Source organism: Balaenoptera musculus, chromosome 4 (assembly GCF_009873245.2).
Source record: "Balaenoptera musculus isolate JJ_BM4_2016_0621 chromosome 4, mBalMus1.pri.v3, whole genome shotgun sequence".
Lineage (NCBI taxonomy): Eukaryota > Metazoa > Chordata > Mammalia > Artiodactyla > Balaenopteridae > Balaenoptera > Balaenoptera musculus.
The window spans coordinates 61000585-61020305 of NC_045788.1; the positions used below are offsets into that span (position 1 = coordinate 61000585).

The 19721-nt window shown below is 41.0% G+C and overlaps 1 long non-coding RNA gene and 2 other non-coding genes across 5 annotated transcripts; all 3 read left to right on the forward strand.

The window, feature by feature from the left end:
* Window positions 1-5375: 5375 nt before the first annotated feature.
* On the forward strand, window positions 5376-19705 carry LOC118894983. Of its 3 annotated transcripts, XR_005019802.1 has the most exons (5): window positions 5376-5560; window positions 14597-14775; window positions 16237-16376; window positions 17423-17493; window positions 19257-19705. It is a non-coding gene; the product is annotated as an uncharacterized LOC118894983 (long non-coding RNA). The 3 variants fall into 3 exon arrangements; XR_005019800.1 differs by lacking the exon at window positions 17423-17493; XR_005019801.1 differs by lacking the exon at window positions 17423-17493 and having other exon boundaries at window positions 16237-16346.
* LOC118895072 lies at window positions 16731-16900 on the forward strand. Its single transcript, XR_005019847.1, has one exon. It is a non-coding gene; the product is annotated as a small nucleolar RNA SNORA81 (small nucleolar RNA).
* On the forward strand, window positions 17224-17355 carry LOC118895042. Its single transcript, XR_005019820.1, has one exon. It is a non-coding gene; the product is annotated as a small nucleolar RNA SNORA63 (small nucleolar RNA).
* Window positions 19706-19721: the final 16 nt, after the last annotated feature.

Here is a 19721-nt window from a genome sequence, read left to right on the forward strand (position 1 = left end):
GACACACCCGCATTTGGGGCCGGGAGCGCGGGCCGTGCACCGACCTGGCTCCGCACGCATGTGCGTACGTGTGTCTCCACTGTGTGGGCCTTTTCCTTTGTGCAGCTCCTCCCGTGCGCCCCCGCTCCGTCTGCCAACTGTCAGGCGCGCCAGTGAGCCCTCCTGGAAAGGCTCTGACACAGCGCCATTGCGGAGAGCGTCTGACCCGCAACTATCCAGTGGTAGACGCTGTCCCGGGGCTTCCTTAGGTGGCTCCAGATACTACCTGACAGGCGGACTAACCGAATTCAGTAGAGCTCCACGTGAAAAGCCTGAGCAAACGAGAATCTAGTCAGGTTGTCCCCCAGTCCATTCCTAAAAGGGGGGACCCTGTCGCGAGAGTGCCAGGACCACAGGTTCTGAGCCAATTCCGGGAAGCTCAGCTTTCCTCTTTGGCATGTAAAAAGCCAAACACCAAACAAACACCTTGGATTCAATTTCTAGTAATAGCCACTCATCCCAGGGGTTTAGGGACTTTTTTTTTTTTAATTTAATTTAATTTATTTATTTATTTATGGCTGTGTTGGGTCTTCGTTTCTGTGCGAGGGCTTTCTCTAGTTGTGGCAAGCGGGGGCCACTCTTCATCGCGGTGCGCGGGCCTCTCACTATCGCGGCCTCTCTTGTTGCGGAGCACAGGCTCCAGACGCGCAGGCTCAGTAGCTGTGGCTCACGGGCCTAGTTGCTCCGTGGCATGTGGGATCCTCCCAGACCAGGGCTCGAACCCGTGTCCCCTGCATTAGCAGGCAGATTCTCAACCACTGCGCCACCAGGGAAGCCCTAGGGACGTTTTTAAATGCTCTCTGCTAACAATTGTGGGCTGTGGTTAAGAGATGATGTTAGTCCACCTGCTACGTGAAATTTGTGCAGAGGTTCTTCTCTCCTGTGATGTTTGGGCTCTTTGCACTCTGCCTGCACAAGTAGAGCAACCATTTTCATAGCAACCTCCTGCGAGAAATTTAAAAGGGGTTAAAGACCCAAAGGAGTAAAACAGCTTTGGGTTGTGTTTCCACGGTAGTTTCTGGCTCTTCAAGGGTCACAAGTATTTTTGAGAAACTAAATGAGGTGTTTTCTGTTGGTAGTAGTCAGTACCTGGTGACCAGTCAGAGCCAACTGTGAACTGGCCCCTAGAAACCAGCATATTGCTAAGGAGACTGATAATGTGGGACGTTCTGGACTTTGCAGATCCAGTGACCTCAGCTTCTCAGATTAAGCCAGGTTTTGTGGGTAAGAATCATGGATGGAAGGGACGGGAGAATGGGAAGAGCAAGAAGAGTCAGGTGAAGCTTATGAATAGAAATGAGAGAGAAAAGAAAGAAATAGAAAGGAAATAAATCACACTCAGAAGGCTGGTCTCCTTCCCACATCTGTACCTTCACAATCTTCAGAGGTTTCCATGGAGGTGAATTGGCTGACTTTATAGCAAGATGTAACAGGCAGTGGCTGTCCTCAGAAACCAGTTCTGTCCCCCCATTTCTAATACATGCTCTCCTGGGGCCTCAACTGCTTCACCTGGGTTATGAGGGGGTGGGTCTGTGATCTCCAAGTTCCCTTTTCCAGTTCTGAAATCCTGTAACTGTAACTAAGAAGAAATGAGCGTAGTTTTCAATAGCCCATATCTCCTTGTTCCTCTGAGAAAACAGTTATTATCTCCATTGCTCTTGTGAATATGGACATGCTTCCTGCCTTCTCTCCTTCCCTGCCCTCCTCCCTTCTGTGCCTCTCTTTATCTTTCCTAATTATGATTTATTTCCTGACTGTGACAAATCACATTGCTCTAATATATGGCAAAATCAAGGAACAAGTCAGAATAGCCTGCCTTCCTCTCTAATGAATGAATTAATAATCAGTCACATCAATTGAACATCAATTATATGCTCAGGGTTGTGATAGGCAGTGTCAATTATAGCAGCTACCACCGCCATATAGTAAGTGACTGCTCTGTGCCACCTGGTATGATGGTAGGCATTTCACAAACGTCATTTAAGCCCCACAATAACCCTTTAGGGCTTTAGTCTTATTTTGCAGATGCTGCTGGCACAAGAACCAAACTGTGTATCACTTATCTTATGAATCTAGACCATTCTCTGCCTTCAGGTAAGGATTTGCCTGAGCTTGGAAAGACAAACCATCCTCCAAGCACTGCCAAAGTAGATTCTACCTCCCTTTTGGTGGATTGTCAGCCCTGCCTCCAACAATGAAGAGAAAGACAAAGGACCCACCTTGGGTGCCACAGGTGAGGTTAGGCACCATTGGGGCCGCCCAGTTTAGTCTAGATCAGTGGTTCTCAAGCGAACAGAATCACCTGGAAATACAGGTGATTTTTTTAAATACAAACTCCTGGTCCCCATCTCCAGAGATTCTGATTCAGTAGTGTGGAATGAGACCTGAGATTTTGCATTTTTAACAAGTACACAGGATTATGGATGCTGCTGGTCCTGGGACCACCACTGGCCTAGAGCAAAGCTCTTCAAAATTCTTAGACTGTAAACCACAGTATGATATAAGATTTACATCATGACATAGTCAACATAAATTACATAATTAAAACAAAAGTTGTATGGAACAATTTTTTTCCCTTCAGAAAAGTTAACTCAAAATGAATCACTGACCTAAATGTAAAACACAAAACTACAAAATTCCTATAACATAACATAGGAGAAAATCTAGATGACCTAGGGTTTGGTGAAGACTTTCTAGGTACAACACCAAAGGCACAATCCGTGAAAGAAAGAATTGACAAGATAGACTTCATTAAAATTAAGACTTTCTGCTGTGTGAAAGATACTATCAAGAGAATAAAAAGAGAAGCTATGGGCTGATAGAAAATAGTTATGAAAAACGTATCTCTCTGTTAAAAAAATAAAGGCCTGTTATCTAAAATATACAAAGAACTCTTAAAACTCAATAGTAAGAATAACCTGATTTTTAAAATGGGCTAAAGACCTTCACAGACACTTCCTCAAGATATACAGATGGCAAATAAGCATATGAAAAGATGCTCCACATCATATGTCATCAGGGAAATGAAAACTAAATAACAATGACGTACCACTACACACCTAATAGAATGGCCCAAATCCAAAACACTGACAACACCAAATGCTGGTGAAGGTGTGGAGCAACAGGAACTCTCATTAATTGCTGGTGAGATTGCAAATAATTTGGAAAATTGCCCTTTATAAGATAGTTTGGCAGATTTTTACAAAACTCAACATATTCTTACCATGCATTTCAGCAATTGTGCTCCTGGGTATTTATCCAAAAGTTAGAAATTTATGTCCACACAAAAACCTACACGTTTATAGCAGTTTTATTCACAACTGCCAAAACTTGGAAGCAACCTGTCCTTCAGTAGGTAAATGGATAAATAAACTGTGACACATCCAGACAATGGAATATTAGTCAGTGTTAGAAACAAATGAGCTATCAAACCATGAAAAAAAGAAAGAGACTTAAATGAATATTACTAAGTGAAAGAAGTCAATCTGAAAAGATTGCTTATTGCATGATTCCAACTACACTACATTCTGGAAAAGGCAACACTATAAAGACTGTAAAGAGATCAGTGGTTGCCAGGGATTATGGGGGAGGGAGGAATGAATAGCCAAAGCACAGACAATTCTTAGAGCAGTAAAACTACTCTTTATGATTTATAATGGTGGACACACATCATTATAAATTTGTCCAAACCCATGAAAGTACAACACCAAGAGTGAAGGCTGGGACTTCCCTGGTGGTTCAGTGATAAAGAATCCGCCTTCCAGTGCAGGGGACGCGGGTTCAGTCCCTCGTGGGGAAACTAAGATCCCACATGCCGCGGGGCAACTAAGCCTGCGCACCACAACTACTGAGCTCTTGAGTCTCAACGAGAGATCCCACGCGCCCTGGAGCCCATGTGCCACAACTAGAGAGAGAAAACCCACACTCCACAACTAGAGAGAAGCCCATACACCACAATAAAGAGCCAGCGCCGCAAGGAAAGATCCCTCACACCTCAACGAAGACCCTGTGTGCCGCAACTAAGACCCTACGCAGCCAAAATAAATAAATAAATAAAGGGAAAAAAAACAATGAAGGCTAATGTGAACTACGGGCTTTCAGTGATTATGATGTGTCAGTGTAGGTTCATCAATTGTAACAAATGTACCACTCTGGGGGGGGTATTAATATTGGGGAGGGGGTATGCATGCGTGGGGGAAGGGGAAAGCTCTACCTTATGCTCAATATTGCTGTAAAAAATAAAGTCTACAAACTTGCAACTAGAAGACTAATAAGTTCCGGAAATCTAATGCACTGCATTAGTGATTATAGTCAACAATACTGTATCATGTACTTCAAAGTTGCTAGGAGAGTAGATCTTAAATGTTCTCATCAAAAAAGAAATTATAGGGATTTCCCTGGTGGTGCAGTGGTTAAGAATCCGCCTGCCAATGCAGGGGACACGGGTTCGAGCCCTGGTCTGGGAAGATCCCACATGCCGCGGAGCAACTAAGCCCATGCGCCACAACTACTGAAGCCCACGTGCCTAGAGCCCATGCTCTGCAACAAGAGAAGCCACCGCAATGAGAAGCCCGCGCACCGCAACGAAGAGTAGCCCCTGCTCGCCGCAACTAGAGAAAGCCCGCGCACAGCAACGAAGACCCAATGCAGCCAAAAATAAATAAACAAACAAACAAACAAATTATAATTATGTGATGTGAAAGGGTTGTTAGCTAATCCTATGGCGGTAATCATATTGCAATATATAAAGGTATCAAATCAACAGGTTGTACAGCTTAAACTTACACAACGCTATGTCAATTATATCTCAATTTTTTAAAATAGCATTATAGAAAAAAATTAAGTCTATCTTAAAATTCTGTAATTTCAATTTTGAGACGATTAAGAGGAGGATTTTTTAAAAATACATGTTTTCACATTTTTGAAAACATTATAAAATTTTGTATTCTTCTTACCCCACACCCTTTTATATCTTAGGACAGCTCCCCTTTCTTCTTCCCCTCAGAAAACTCTAAAGATTAAAGGTCATGAAGGACTCTTCGCCCTGGAACCCATGAGAGGAAAAGAACCCCACAGAAGGAAATATCCATGGCACACGCAAGCAACCTAAGGAGGCTAAGGACAGCATGCCCCTACCCCAGTTGGATCCCAGCCCAAGGGGCGGACGAAACAGGGGCCACACCCCCGCGGGCACGCAGCCTGATTGGCCAATCGCCGCTACTGCAGCTCTGCTCTGTTCTTTGATTGGTTTTAGTGGTGACGCCCCCTCCCGAATGCCTCGCTCGTATTGGCTATTTCTTGGTTCGGACTGGACGGAGGCCAGAGGAGGACAAGAGACTTCTATACGCTATGGAGGGACGATTTGGGTGACATCTGAGACGCAGCCGCACATCAAGCGTCCGGGCTCCAGGGACATGGCGGCGGCCTCTGTGGTGTCGGTGCTGCTGGTGACGACTGAGAGGAACCAGTGGAAGCCAGTCCAGAGCCCGCTGCTGCTGCTGCTGCCGCTGCCGAGGCAACGGTAGGTGGTAGGACGGCTGTGTTTCTGCCCAGGGATGGGGGCGTGGGGTGTTGGCCGGCCTGAGCTGTGGAAAGAGTTGCGGAGTTACCGGAGGCTCGGTAGAATCTACTTGTCAGGGGATTCTGCTTTCAGTCCCACCCCTGAGAAGGAGTCCTCCTACACCCAGCGCTTCCCTTTCTTCCCCCTCCCTAGGTTCACTCTTCAGCCCGCCCTTTGCCTTAGTTTTCTCCACTTGTGGGTGGGGGTGGGGGGAATGGAGCTGGGCCTGCCATCCTCCGTGCTCCCCTACCTAATGCGGGCAAGAATAGGGTTGCCAGATTTAGCAATAAAAATACAGGATGCTAGCTAAAATTTAAATTTCAGAAAAACAACACAATTTTTTTTAGTAAAAATATGTCTCTGATATCAAATAAAATTAAAATATAAAACATTTTTTATTTGTCTGAAATTTAACTGGGCGTCCTGTTTTTTATCTGGCAATCCTAGGCAAGAATAACATTTATACACCTCCTAACCATTTACAGTGTCCTTTCATAGCACTCCCTGTATGGGGAGTGTTATAATCCGTGTTCCGATGAAACCCAAAAGGTCTAATCCAAGGTTATGCAACCAGTAAGTAATGGGGCCAGGACACTGCTGTCCCTCTCAGGTGTGCAATTCAAAGAAAGATTCCTGGGGAGCTCTTATAATTTTTGGAATGAATCTACTTAACAAAAACAAATTTATCTTTCAGAGGGGCTGGAGAGTTGTTTTATATTCAGGTTCTCTGCTGTGGCGTTTACTTTGTATTTGGGAGAAGAAACTGTATTAAACTGTCAAGGTAGTGATTAAGGCAGTGAAGTGTATTCTGGAATGAGACACACCTGGGTTCAAAGCCTAGCTTCGCCACTGACGGCAGTAGGCAAGTTATGTAATCTTTCTGGGCCTCCATTTCCTCTTCTTTAAAATAGAAATGATAATTGTATCCACGTCATAGGATTGTTGTATTAAATTCTTGTCAAGTGCCTGGGACATTGAAATTAGTTAATTTTAACTATGATTAGCCATTATACTTTGACTTTTAGTAAATGTGAATTTTTGGCCTAAATCATTAAATAATTAAATATATTTTTTAATAGATCTTTATTGGAGTATAATTGTTTCACAATACTGTTAGTTTCTGTTGCACAACAAAGGGAATCAGCCATATGCATACACATGTCCCCATATCCCCTCCTTCTTGAGCCGCCCTCCCATCCTCCCTATCCCACCCCTCTAGGTCATCGCAAAACATCAAGCCGATCTCCCTGTACTATGCTGCTGCTTCCCACCAGCCAACTATTTTTCATTCGGTAGTGTATATATGTCGATGCTACTCTCACTTCACCCCAGCTTTGCCCTCCCACCCCATGTCCTCAAGTCCATTTTCTATGTCTGCCTCTTTATTCCTGCCCTGCAACTAGGTTCATCAGTACCTTTTTTTTTTTTAGATTCCATATATATGCTTTAGCATACAGTATTTGTTTTTCTCTTTCTGACTTACTTCACTCTGTATGACAGACTCTAGGTCCATCCACCTCACTACAAATAACTCAATTTCATTTCTTTTCCATGGTATATATGTGCCACATCTTCTTTATCCATTCATCTGTTGATGGAAATTTAGGTTTATTCCATGTCCTGGCTATTGTAAATAGAGCTGCAGTGAACATTGTGGTACATGACTCTTTCTGAATTATGGTTTTCTCAGGGTATATGCCCAGTAGTGGGATTGCTGGGTCATATGGTAGTTCTATTTTTAGTTTTTTAAGGAACCTCCATACTGTTTTCCATAGTGGTTGTATCAGTTTACATTCCCACCAGCAGTGCAAGAGGGTTCCCTTTTCACCACACCCTTTCCAGCATTTATTGTTTCTAGATTTTTTGCTAATGGCCATTCTGACCAGCGTGAGGTGATATCTCATTTTAGTTTTGATATGCATTTCTCTAATAATTAGTGATGTTGAGCATCTTTTCATGTGCCTCTTGGCCATCTGTATGTCTTCCTTGGTGAAATGTCTATTTAGGTCTTCCACCCATTTTTAACCTGGATTGTTTGGTTTTTTTTAATATTGAGCTCCATGAGCTGTTTGTATATTTTGGAGATTAATCCTTTGTCTGTTGTTTCATGTGCAAATATTTTCTCCCATTCTGAGGGTTGTCTTTTTGTCTTGTTTGGTTTCCTTTCCTTCCTTGTTTGTCTTGGTTTCCTTTGCTGTGCAAAAGCTTTTAAGTTTAATTAAGTCCCACTTGTTTATTTTTGTTTTTATTTCCATTACTCTAGGAGGTGGGTCAAAAAAGATCTTGCTGTGGTTTATGTCAAAGAGTGTTTTTCCTATATTTTCCTCTAAGAGTATTATAGTGTCTGGTCTTACATTTAGGTCTTTAATCCATTTGGAGTTTATTTTTGTGTATGGTGTTAGGTAGTGTTCTAATTTCATTCTTTTACATGTAGCTGTCCAGTTTTCCCAGCACTACTTATTGAAGAGGCTGTCTTTTCTCCATTGTATATTCTTGCCTCCTTTTTCGTAAATTAGGTGCCCATATGTGCATGGGTTTATCTCTGGGCATTCTATCCTGTACCATTGATCTGTATTTCTGTTTTTGTCCCAGTACCATACTGTCTTGATTACTGTAGCTTTGTGGTATAGTTTCAAGTCGGGGAGCCTAATTCCTCCAACTCCGTTTTTCTTTCTCAAGATTGCTTTGTCTGTTCGGGGTCTTTTGTGTTTCCATACGAATTGTAAAATTTTTTGTTCTAATTCTGTGAAGAATGCCATTGGTAGTTTGATAGGGATTGTATTGAATCTGTACATTGCTTTGGGTAGTATAGTCATTTTCACAGTGTTGATACTTCCAATCCAAGAACATGGTATATTTCTCCATCTGTTTATGTCATCTTTGATTTCTTTCATCAGTGTTTTATAGTTTTCTGAGTACAAGTCTTTTGCCTCCTTAGGCAGGTTTATTCCTAGGTATTTTATTCTTTTTGTTGCAGTGGTAAATGGGAGTGTTTCCTTAATTTCTCTTTCTGATTTTTCATTGTTGATGTATAGGAATGCCAGAGATTTCTGTGCATTAATTTTGTATCCTGCAGCCTTACCAAATTCATTGATTAGTTCGAGTAGTTTTCTGGTGGCTTCTTTAGGATTTTCTATGTATAGTATCATGTCATAGGCAAACAGTGACAGTTTTACTTCTTCTTTTCCAATTTGGCTTCCTTTTATTACTTTTTCTTCTCTGACTGCTGTGGCTAGGACTTCCAAAGCTATGTTGAGTAAGAGTGGTGAGAGTGGACATCCTTGTCTTGTTCCTGATCTTAGTGGAAATGCTCTCAGTTTTTCACCATTGAGAATGAAGTTTGCTGTGGGTTTGTCATATATGGCCTTTATTATGTTGAGGTAGATTCCCTCTATGCCCATTTTCTGAAGAGTTTTTATAATAAATAGGTGTTGAATTTTTTCAAAAGCTTTTTCTGCATCTATTGAGATGATCGTATGGTTTTTATTCCTTAATTTGTTAATGTGGTGTATCACATTGATTTGCATATATTGAAGAATCCTTGCATCCCTGGGATAAATCCCACTTGATCATGGTGTATGATCCTTTTAATGTGTTAAGGAGGAGGGGAAAAAAAAAAAAGCGGGAGGGTGGGGGGAAGGCCTTGGCTGTGGAGGGTGGGGCCTTAGCAAGGGTGAGATTTGGGCAGTGGGGGGGGGGACCAATGCTCAGGACCCACAGGGCTGGAAAAGGCCCTGGGGGCTGTGGGGCGTGGGGCTTAGGCTCAAGGAACAGAAGGGGCCCAGGTGTGCCCCCCACCCCTGGTCTCAGAGGGTGGGGGACCTCACCTGGGAGCTCAGCAGGCTTCCTGGGCTCCAGTGGGTGGGGCAAACACCCTCCTCTCCTCTCCTGCTCTTCTGGTCTGGGAGGGCCCCTCCCGCCTGCCTCTCCTGATCTCCCTGGCCTCCCTCCTATGCCCAGAGGACCAATGCGGCAGGCTGGGGTGGGGTGGGGGGGTGGTGCCCTTGGAGGGCAGGGGACCAGCCTGGGAGCTCAGCAGGTTCCCCGTGCCTGAGTGGGCGGGGCAATCACCCTCCGCTCCTCTCCCACTTCTCCTGGAGGGCCCCTCCCGCCCGCCTCTCCTGATCTCCCCGCCTCCTATACCCCCAGGACCCACCAGCTTGGGAACTCAGCAGGTTCCCCGTGCCTGAGTGGGTGGGGCAATCACCCTCCGCTCCTCTCCGGCTTCTCCCGGAGGGCCCCTCCCACCTGCCTCTCCTGATCTCCCCGGCCTCAGGGGCACCATTCCTGTCTGGCCTCCACTTATCCTCCCCCCTCAGTCCCCCTACCTCCTACCGGTTCACTTTGGGGTTCCTCCCGTCTCCTTAGGCATCAGAGTGTCCCACCAGTGGCCGGCAGGCGCCCTAGTTGTGGGGAGATGCTAACTTCACAGCTTCCCACACCGCCATCTTGACTCCACCTCCCTAAATATTTTAATTTTACTTTTAAGTTGAAAAAAGCCAGGTAATTAAGAATATTATGAATATTGTGAATTTCAGTGAAAAGAAATGTACTGTTCAATAATAGTTAAAACAGATATCTTAGACCATAATATACCAATTTTACCAAATCAAATATCTGTAAGCCAGGCTAATATAATAAAATATTTATATGTTAGTCTCAGTAATTGCTCCCCATGTATAATTTTATATGGTTTTCATTGTCATTGTGTTATAAACAGGAAGAAACATTAACAAGCCCCGAGGGAAAGAAAATGACTACAGGGTGAGGGATAAAGCCAGAAAGTAGGTTTATGGTCAGCTGTTCATGGTGAAGTAGACTTAGTATATTTTAAAAACCAAATGTCAAGCTTCGTAGGAGTTTTATATTTCTTTGTATATTGTTTTATTTCCTTAGCATTTACAGTATTAACATAGTTCACTTACAAACTATTCTCTAAAATTCCCCTTGGGAACTTTTCCCAGTTTTTCTCCAAAAAAACTACAAAACTTTTCCACCACCTTGAAGAGAATGTGGAATTATGAAAACTGAAGGTCTAATCTTAGCAACTACTCACTATTACCCACGTGATCGTAAACAAGTCACTTAACATATCTGAGACTTTATCTCTAAAATCATAACTAACGAAAACCTACTCTGTCATCCCCAAGGTTTATAAATGCTACCAATTATTACTAACTGTTATCCACCAGAGAAAACTTCAACCATAGATGAATCCAACTATTTGTATTCTTGTGCTTGCAGCAAGCCTCCCAGAAGAGCTGGAGAAACTTGCACACTTGAAAGACTTGGTACTAAAATAAATTCATGGTAGTCAACTTCACCTGGGCTTTCACACTGCACAGCAGGCCCATTGTGTTTCTCTAGCCCCCTCATTCTTCCTTTTTATGCAACTGCTGTTTCAAATCCTCTTCACTTTTTTCAAGCCTGTGACATCCCTAATAAGCCATTTTCAGCAAATGGTCTCAGTGTTAACTGAGAAAATAGAATACCCGAGCTTCTGAGCTTCCTGCCCTCAAAGCTGCCCACCCACCTTCATCTGCAGCCATCCAACTTCCATCGAAGTCTAGTCCCTTTGCCTGTGCTCTGAATCCTTCCCCTCTCACCATCTCAGGGATCTCTACCATCAGTTACCCCTTCTGTCACCTGGATGGTTAACCACTCCCTCTTTACTAAATCCTTCCCACCAGTATTTAAATATTCCGAAGTCTCTTCTTCAGGGAGTAAGTCCCTGTTTTTCCTCCCACCTAACACTCTCTTTCTTTTCCCATTTTTAATCAGTTTTTTAAGAACTGTCTACCCTGAGGTTTCTATTTCTTTACTTCCCATTCTCTTCTCAACCTGTTGTTCTTCTGTCCTCACCCCTCTCCTGAAACTATTCCTGCTAAGGTTACCAATAATTTTCTTGTCCCTAAATCCAGTGGATTGTTGACCTCTTAGCAACATTTAACACCCTAATCCAGTGTTTGGGCAAACTACAGCATGTGAACCAAATCCAGCTTCAGCATGTTTTTACATGGCCTGTGAGCCAAAATATATTTTTAATCTATCTGGCCCTTTACAGAAAAAGGTTGCCAACCCATTCTTAGGTCACACCCTCCTTTTAGAATAAATTCTTCTCTTGGCTCTTCTCTTTTAAGTAAGTCTAGTTTTCCTTTTATTCTCTCCTCTCTTTCTCAGTCTCTTGCTAGATTACCAGACCCTTAGATGTTGGAACTCCTCAACACTTTATGTTGGAACTCCTCAACACTTTATGTTGGAAGTGGGATCTTCTGGATCTCATCTACTCCTATAGCTTTGTTGAAAACCCCCAAATTTCTGTCTCTAACTCAAATTTCTTCTGAACATCATACATGTTGTTCAACTGCCTACTCAACATCTCCACTTGGTGTGCTACAGATACCCCAAACTCAATATATTTGAAATTTAATTCACAATCCTGTGCTAATCCTGCTTTTCCCTGCAGACTGTCATAACTCAGTAGATTATAACATCATTGCCCACAAAGTTAATGTCAGAAATTTGGGAGTCCTTGAACATCTCTCCCTCTCCCTCCCCTCATTTTGTTCCACCCACATCTAAGTAATCACCAAGTGCTATTAATTCTATTGCCTACATGTTTTTTAATCTAATTAATTCATTCTGCCCAATACCACCACACACTTAGGTCAGAAACACCATCATCTGGTCAAATGCTTTAACCTCCTAAGTGGCATTCCTATTTCTCTAAAAAAACAACAAAAAACAAAACAAAAACAAAAACAAAACAAAACAAAAAAATGGTTTTAATTGAGATATAACTCATATACCATAGAAGTTACCCCAAATTTTACAATTTAGTAGTTTTCAGTATATTCGCAAGGTTCAAACATCTGTGGTATGTGTCTGGTATTTTTGCCATAAGCATCTTTGCTGTAGACATTTTTGCTACATAACCAAATGGTCATAAGGCAATTTTGCCGTAAAAGATAAAATAACTAGTTGACAGTTTGGTTTGATAGTCTGGTTTCAACTGGGTGACAGTTTAGTTTCATTTCTCCATTGACACAGTACTCCTATTTTTATATTACATAAATCTTAGCCCTCATAATGATCTACACAGTGACGAGTAGACATGGTGGTCTTAAAGTAGTAGATGATAACAACTGCGTATCAACTTGATAGAAAATATGGTGTTAAAACTTACTGGAAGTGTGAAATAAGAGAGTTTAAAGCCAGATTATATACTATACTGGAAAATGATAAAATATCATTTGCAAATCCTTCAGTGATTTGAAGGTACAGTGTTGAACCCACATTTCCCATAGAACTTTGGAACATTGATTAACAGACTTGTGATAACACGCCAAAAACAAACAGTGTAGAGGCTCCATTATAAACATTCATCCCAGTGTTTGGAAACTGATACTCTCTTAATGAAGGAAGAAATTGTAGCGAAAAAGGAAAAGTGCTATGCCAAATGAGGAGACAGATTGACATGAATTTAAAAATATGTATAAAATAGCATTCTCTTACATCATAGTACAGTTATCAAAATCAAGAAATTAATTTTGATGCAATATTATTATCTAATCTGCAGACTTATTAAGATTTAGCCAATTGTCCAACTGATGTACATTTTACCAAAAGAAAAGCTGGTTTTTTAGGGGTCTAGAGTCTAATCCAGGATCACATGTTGAATTTAGTTGTCATGTCTCTTTGATCTGCCTCATTCTGGAACAAGTCCTCATTTTTTGTCTTTCATGACTTTAATAAGATGAGATGATGAAGTGATTTTTGGTATTCACGATGCATCCACAATAGAGAGCTCTACTTGATACTCAAACACAGCAGTAGAGGATGGTGTCAATCACTGAGCATGTAGGCCAGTTTCTTTGGTGAATATCCCCCTTGTCCTCACTAGGGAGCCAGCAAGCTGGTATAGCCACCTTCAGTCACTGATGTAGGGCTTCCCCCAGGGGGACATAAATTCCCAGATGCTTCAGGTTTTACAAAAGTGAAGAACAGCGTATGACTTAGTGTAAAGAACCTTTCTAAAAACTATTGTCCATGCATGCATAGAGTTTTTGGTTTTGTTTCAAATTAAACTAGAACTAGGCTTGCATTTATGGTTTGCAGGGCTGTACTCAGTAGACTGAGAAACTAAAGCTTTCTTTCTTTCAGGATCCATGCACTTTGTGTTATTGTTGTTAAGTTTAAATGCAATTTTGCAACATGAAAACTCAGTATCTGTAATTAGTTGGGAATCTTTGTCATTTGTGATACATTTGTTGCCGGCTGTCTCTTTTCAAAGCTTACTGCTATGTTAGCTATGAAATAAAGCTTTTCTTAGCAAAGCTTTAGGCTTCATTAAGATCAGGGCTGTATAAGTTTCCTATTGGAAAGACATTTATTTTTAAAGTGAATGGTAATCAAGGAATACATATCAGGACAATTTGCCTTGGAGCTGTAAATGTAGAGCTTATTTCACTACTTACATGTCTTACATGTAAAAGAAAAATGTAGGAACTGTTTGTCCTTTAATTGTTTGGTTCTTTAATTATCTAGCTGGTATCTCTAGGAAACTAAGGATCCCAAGTTTGAAAAGGCACAAAAATCTAATTAAAAATGAGATGCTTATGTATAGCACAGGGAACTCTACTCAGTACCCTGTAATGGCCTATATGGGAAAAGAATCTAAAAAAGAGTGGATATATGTATATGTATAACAGATCCACTTTGCTGTACACCTAAAACTAACACAACATTATAAATCAACTATACCCCAATAAAAAATTTTTTTTAAATGAGATGCTTAAAGGGATTTTATCTTGAAGCAGTTTGATTTGTCTGCATTGTAAGCTTGGAAGTGATTCTGCATTGTGCTGCATAAAAGCTGTTCGCAGACCAGAATTTTAAACTAAATATGAACAGTTTAGCATTTAGCCATGTGCTTTGAAAGTCATTTGATGGAGCCTTTATTTGTGTAACATAATAATTTAAGCTTTTGACTTTTAGATCCAAAAGGTAGTTCTGGCACTTGGATACTACTACCTTGGAGCAACTTGTCATGCCTGCATTGTGTGGAACCAGTGTTCAAAATAAAATGCAAAAACTTCAGGCTGGTGGAGGAGGGAGCACACAACGTCCTGGTACTCCAGGGAGACCATTTGATATGTTAAATAGAATATATCATTGTAAGTATTGCCATATTTTTCCTAGGGCATTTTTTAACCAGTGATATTTGGGTTATGGGAGGGAAAATAATTATCCTAATTGTTTAAGCCAGTTGCCATGCATGAATATCTAGAGGTGATACTAATACTTTTCTGTAATAGGCTTTATTTTTTAGAACAGTTTTAGGTTTATAGGAAAATTGAGAAGAGAGTTCCCAGCTTCCTATAGCATTAACAACTTACATTAGTATGGCACATTTGTTAAAATTAATGAAACAACACTGACACATTATTATGAACTAAAGTCCAGAATTTATTCAGGTTTCCTTAGTTTTCGCCTAATGTTCTTTTTCTATTCCAGGATCCCAATCAGGATACCACATGACATTTAATTGTCATGTCTCCTTAAGCTCTTCTTGGCTGTAACAGTTATTCAAATATTCCCTTTTTTTTGATGACCTTCACCATTTTTTTAAAATTTATTTATTTTATTTATTTATTTTTGGCTGCATTGGGTCTTCATTGCTACATGCGGGCTTTCTCTAGTTGTGGCGAGCAGGGACTACTCTTCGTTGCGGTGCGCGGACTTCTCATTGCGGCGGCTTCTCTTGTTGTGGAACACAGGCTCTAGGCATGTGGGCTTCAGTAGTTGTGGCACACGGGCTCAGTAGTTGTGGCTCGCGGGCTTTAGAGCGCAGACTCAGTAGTTGTGACGCACGGGCTTAGTTGCTCTGCGGCATGTGGGATCTTCCCGGACCAGGGCTCGAACCCATGTCCCTGCATTAGCAGGCGAATTCTTAACCACTGTGCCACCAGGGAAGCCCGACCTTCACCATTTTGAGAAGCACTGGTCAGATATTTAGTAGGATGCACCTGTGTTGGAATTTGTCTGATGTTTTTCTCAAGATTAGACTGTAGTTATGGGTGTTGAGGAGGAAGACCACAGAGGTAAAGTAACATTTTCATCTCATTCTATCGAAGGTTATTACTGTTGATGTTGACCTTGATCACCTGGCTGAGGTAGAGTTTGTCAGGTTTTTTCACATAAACTTATTCTTCCCCCCTCTCCTTCTGTACTGTAGTCTCTGGAAGGAAGTCTCTATGCACAACCCACTCTTAAGTAAGACTTTTTTCGCTTTCCAAAATGGATCAAGATGCTTATTTTGGATGAAGCCAGTAAAAATGTTGAGCCAAAGGATTAAAGGTCAAATCCACGAGACTTACCAGAAATCAAATACAAGGACTCAGATGTGCATGTGATTTTTCTGCAGCTGGCAGGTTGGGTTCATTGTTACAATATAGCTGTAAAGTGCTATATTGTCCTTTCCTCTGCCAAAAGCAATTGTGTCCTACAATCTCTGTCTAGCTCAGTTCTGTAGTAAGACAGGGACGCTTGGTCTCAAACATTATTTCTCTAAGTATTATTATGAAAACTGTTATAATTGATATGTCAACATAATTAGTCATTGTCTCTTTTTTAAGGTTGTGTTGCTTTCTGCCTTAATGCCAATTGATATGCTGAAGACCTCAAAAAGTTCCTGAGAAATCCATTTCAAATTCTAGTGAAGAAAGAAGAACTGACCTTTGAAAAGGTCAATATCTTATAATAACTTTGAAAGAGGGTAATGTTTTTCTAATTGATATACATAAAAATTATAGCCAGGATTTTTTTTTAACCTTCTTATTTATTTATTTATTTATTTATCTATTTTTGCTGTGTTGGGTCTTTGTTTCTGTGCGAGGGCTTTCTCTAGTTGCGGCGAGCGGGGGCCACTCTTCATCGCGGTGCGTGGGCCTCTCACTATCGCGGCCTCTGTTGTTGTGGAGCACAGGCTCCAGACGCGCAGGCTCAGTAGTTGTGGCTCACGGGCTCAGTTGCTCCGCGGCATGTGGGATCTTCCCAGACCAGGGCTCGAACCCGTGTCCCCTGCATTAGCAGGCAGATTCTCAACCACTGCGCCACCAGGGAAGCCCTAACCTTCTTATTTAAGCTCTGTGCTAAAATTGCAGTAACTAGTATCTGTAGTGTCTTAGTGCTTATAATAAAGCTGACAGAGTAAACACAAGGAAAAAACAACCTTACCAGATAGTAGAAAAACTGCAGGTAAGTCCAGGGTATTTTGTTCTAAGATTTGGTACAGAATTTAGGCAGAATTAATAGAATGAATTTCTCTAACTGGTTCCTTCCAAGGGTAGGGATAGAGAAGTCAAATGGCTTTTTATTCTGACTCTGATCTGGATTAACATTTTCCTCTCTGAAATACTGTAGGGAAGGAATTGTATGCTCTTTGTGACATATGAGAGACCGGCCAGTAAACAGGCTGTTCTTTTTCAGAACACAGACAAAGGGTAAACTGGCTCTGAGAAAACGCGTGCCAGGAATTTCAGTTCTGATGTGGCAAGAGCTGTTCTTGCCTAGTATTGCTACTTAAGACACTGTTAATATCTAATTATTTCCTTAACAAACTGAAGCAGGATCTAGTTACAATGTAGCTGTGAAGTGCCGCGTTGTCTTTGCCTCCTGCTCAAAATAAGACTGTTTCCTTTCCAGCCCTGTCAGCCATGGTGCTGTAGCAGCCAGGGAGGCATGGTCTCATACACATGTACCAATTTAAACCCTGACTCAACAAATGACTCCTGAGAGTTAAGGCTTATTAATACTTTGCAGGCGGTGACAGAAAGAAAGAGGCATTACCAAGAGGGAATTCAAATAAGGGACTGATTACTACTGACTTACTGGTATTTAATTTAATTACAATATTTACCTACTAAAAGATGGTTTCGAGGGGAAGATTTTTCATTGTCTTTGTAAGCTCAAGCTACGTGGGGGAATAAAGACCATACTCCAGTGAGCTGTGTGATATATACGCAGTTCATTACTATTTTGTGCCCTGAAAGATTGTATAGAAGTTGCTTTTTGGATCAGAATTTGAATAGATATTATCATATCTCAGGCTCATGATTTTTAGGTACAACTAATGTCTATGGTTATAAACTATGATTTGCCCACTACTTATGAAAACTATATTTTCAGTTGAGTATTTGTCATCTTCATTGAATTACTTGCTTTTATTCTGGAAAAATAAATTCACGTGTTGCTTTTCAAGTATGATTTTGTCAGCCAGACAACCTTGAATCAGGAAATGTAGTAACATGTAAGTCGTATTTAAATTGTACTTGGAAATATTCGTGGTTAAACAGAACACAGTGGGAAAACAATGTGAAATGTAGCCCAGATTTTGGACCCTATAGAGTAGATATTCAAAGGGAAAATCAATAATGCTGTTAGATCTGGTTGTCTTAACTTACACAGGAGTCTTTTTTTTTTTTTTTTTAAGTCGTGTTGCTCATGTCTTGTGCTTTCTTGGTGATTCCTCTATAATTAAGATTTTTCTCAGCATTTTCTGATAGCAATTTATATTGACCCTGGCTTAGTTACAGTAGCTTTATCACTAAATAAATTGAATTATGTCTTGCTACTAATATAAAAATAACTTTGTCAAAAAATATAGTAGTTGGTAAGAATAGATAATGAGGTGATGCTCAGAAATGGCACTGGCCTGATTTAGGACATAGATTCATAAGTGAAACAGCATGTTGTTTGGTTAAAGAGCAAGTCAGTATTTTCATATTTGTTTTCCTCTTGTACTGGTTATTTGGTATTTTAAGTTGCTCCAGCCCAGACATTTTTGATTGGTTCTATCATCTGTTTTAGTAGAAAGCTGTGGTGGTAAACATATCTCAGGCATCTGTGCTACAGTGTATGAGGTGACCTGAGCAGAAAGCAGTGATAAATATGGGTTACCATAATAAATTTTTAGAGGTTTCCCCCACAGTGGAAAAAGTTTTAAGTCCTGGATCAGATCTGTCCAATAGAACTTTCTGTAGTGAGGGAAATGTTTTATATCTGCCCTGCCCAACACAGTAGTGACAGGCCACGTGCAGCTACTGAAATATGATTAATGCAACTGAGGAGCTAAATTTTCTATTTTATTTAATTCTAGTTTAAATAGCCACATGTAGCTAGTGGCTATTGCATTGGACAGCATAGTCCTAAACAGTAGTTAACATTCCAGAGTTTATATTTTCAGTTTAGAGTTCCAAAAGTGTGTCAAAATGGATTACACAGCTGTTGCTTTTGTTTCGTCCCTGGTATTTATGTTTGTCCCAGGCTGACACCTGCTCTTGGCCCACTTCGGTAGGGGCTTTAATTTCACTACCCCAAACACAATACTGTCATCTGCTCTGTAAATAATAACACTCAAGCCACCTGATAGAATCTGATCTTGCAACTGGAAGAATCTTTTTGAACTAACTACAAAAGATATCTTTTCTTTATCTCTAGATATTGTGACTAGGATCTAGTGCTCCAATTAGAAGTCCTCTAAGTATAATCTTGGCAAATAAACAGCCACTGACGGTTAACAAGTAGCTCATATCATTAGTACTTTATGTAGTACTTGATAAGTGATATTCTGATTAATAGTTTTTCTTTTGTTCAGAATTGGCAGCAGGAGTCAATTTGGGAGGAAGGCTGTGGCCATAAACATTGAAGAAGACAAGAAGATTCCTTGTGACACTGAGCCTTTCTGCCATACTACACTGGAGGAAATGCCAATGAATGTGGCTGACCTAATTTAATTCCTGGGATGAAATGGTTTTGAATGTAGTGCTTGCTGTTGGTGAATAGGCAATCACAAGGTGCACTGTGCTTCTTTTGGGGGAAATATTTGAAGCTTTGTCTCAATGCTCATAGCAGATCAAAAATATAGATTTTGATAGCAAAGCAACTTCAGCCATGAGCTCATGTGAGGAAAGTCATTGGCTTTATCCTCTTTAGAATTAGACTGTTGGGGTGGCTATAAAAGATGGGCTTGTACCCAATTGAAAAATGGGCAGAAGACCTAAATATACATTTCTCCAAAGAAGACATACAGATGGCCAACAGGCAAATGAAAAAAGTTTCA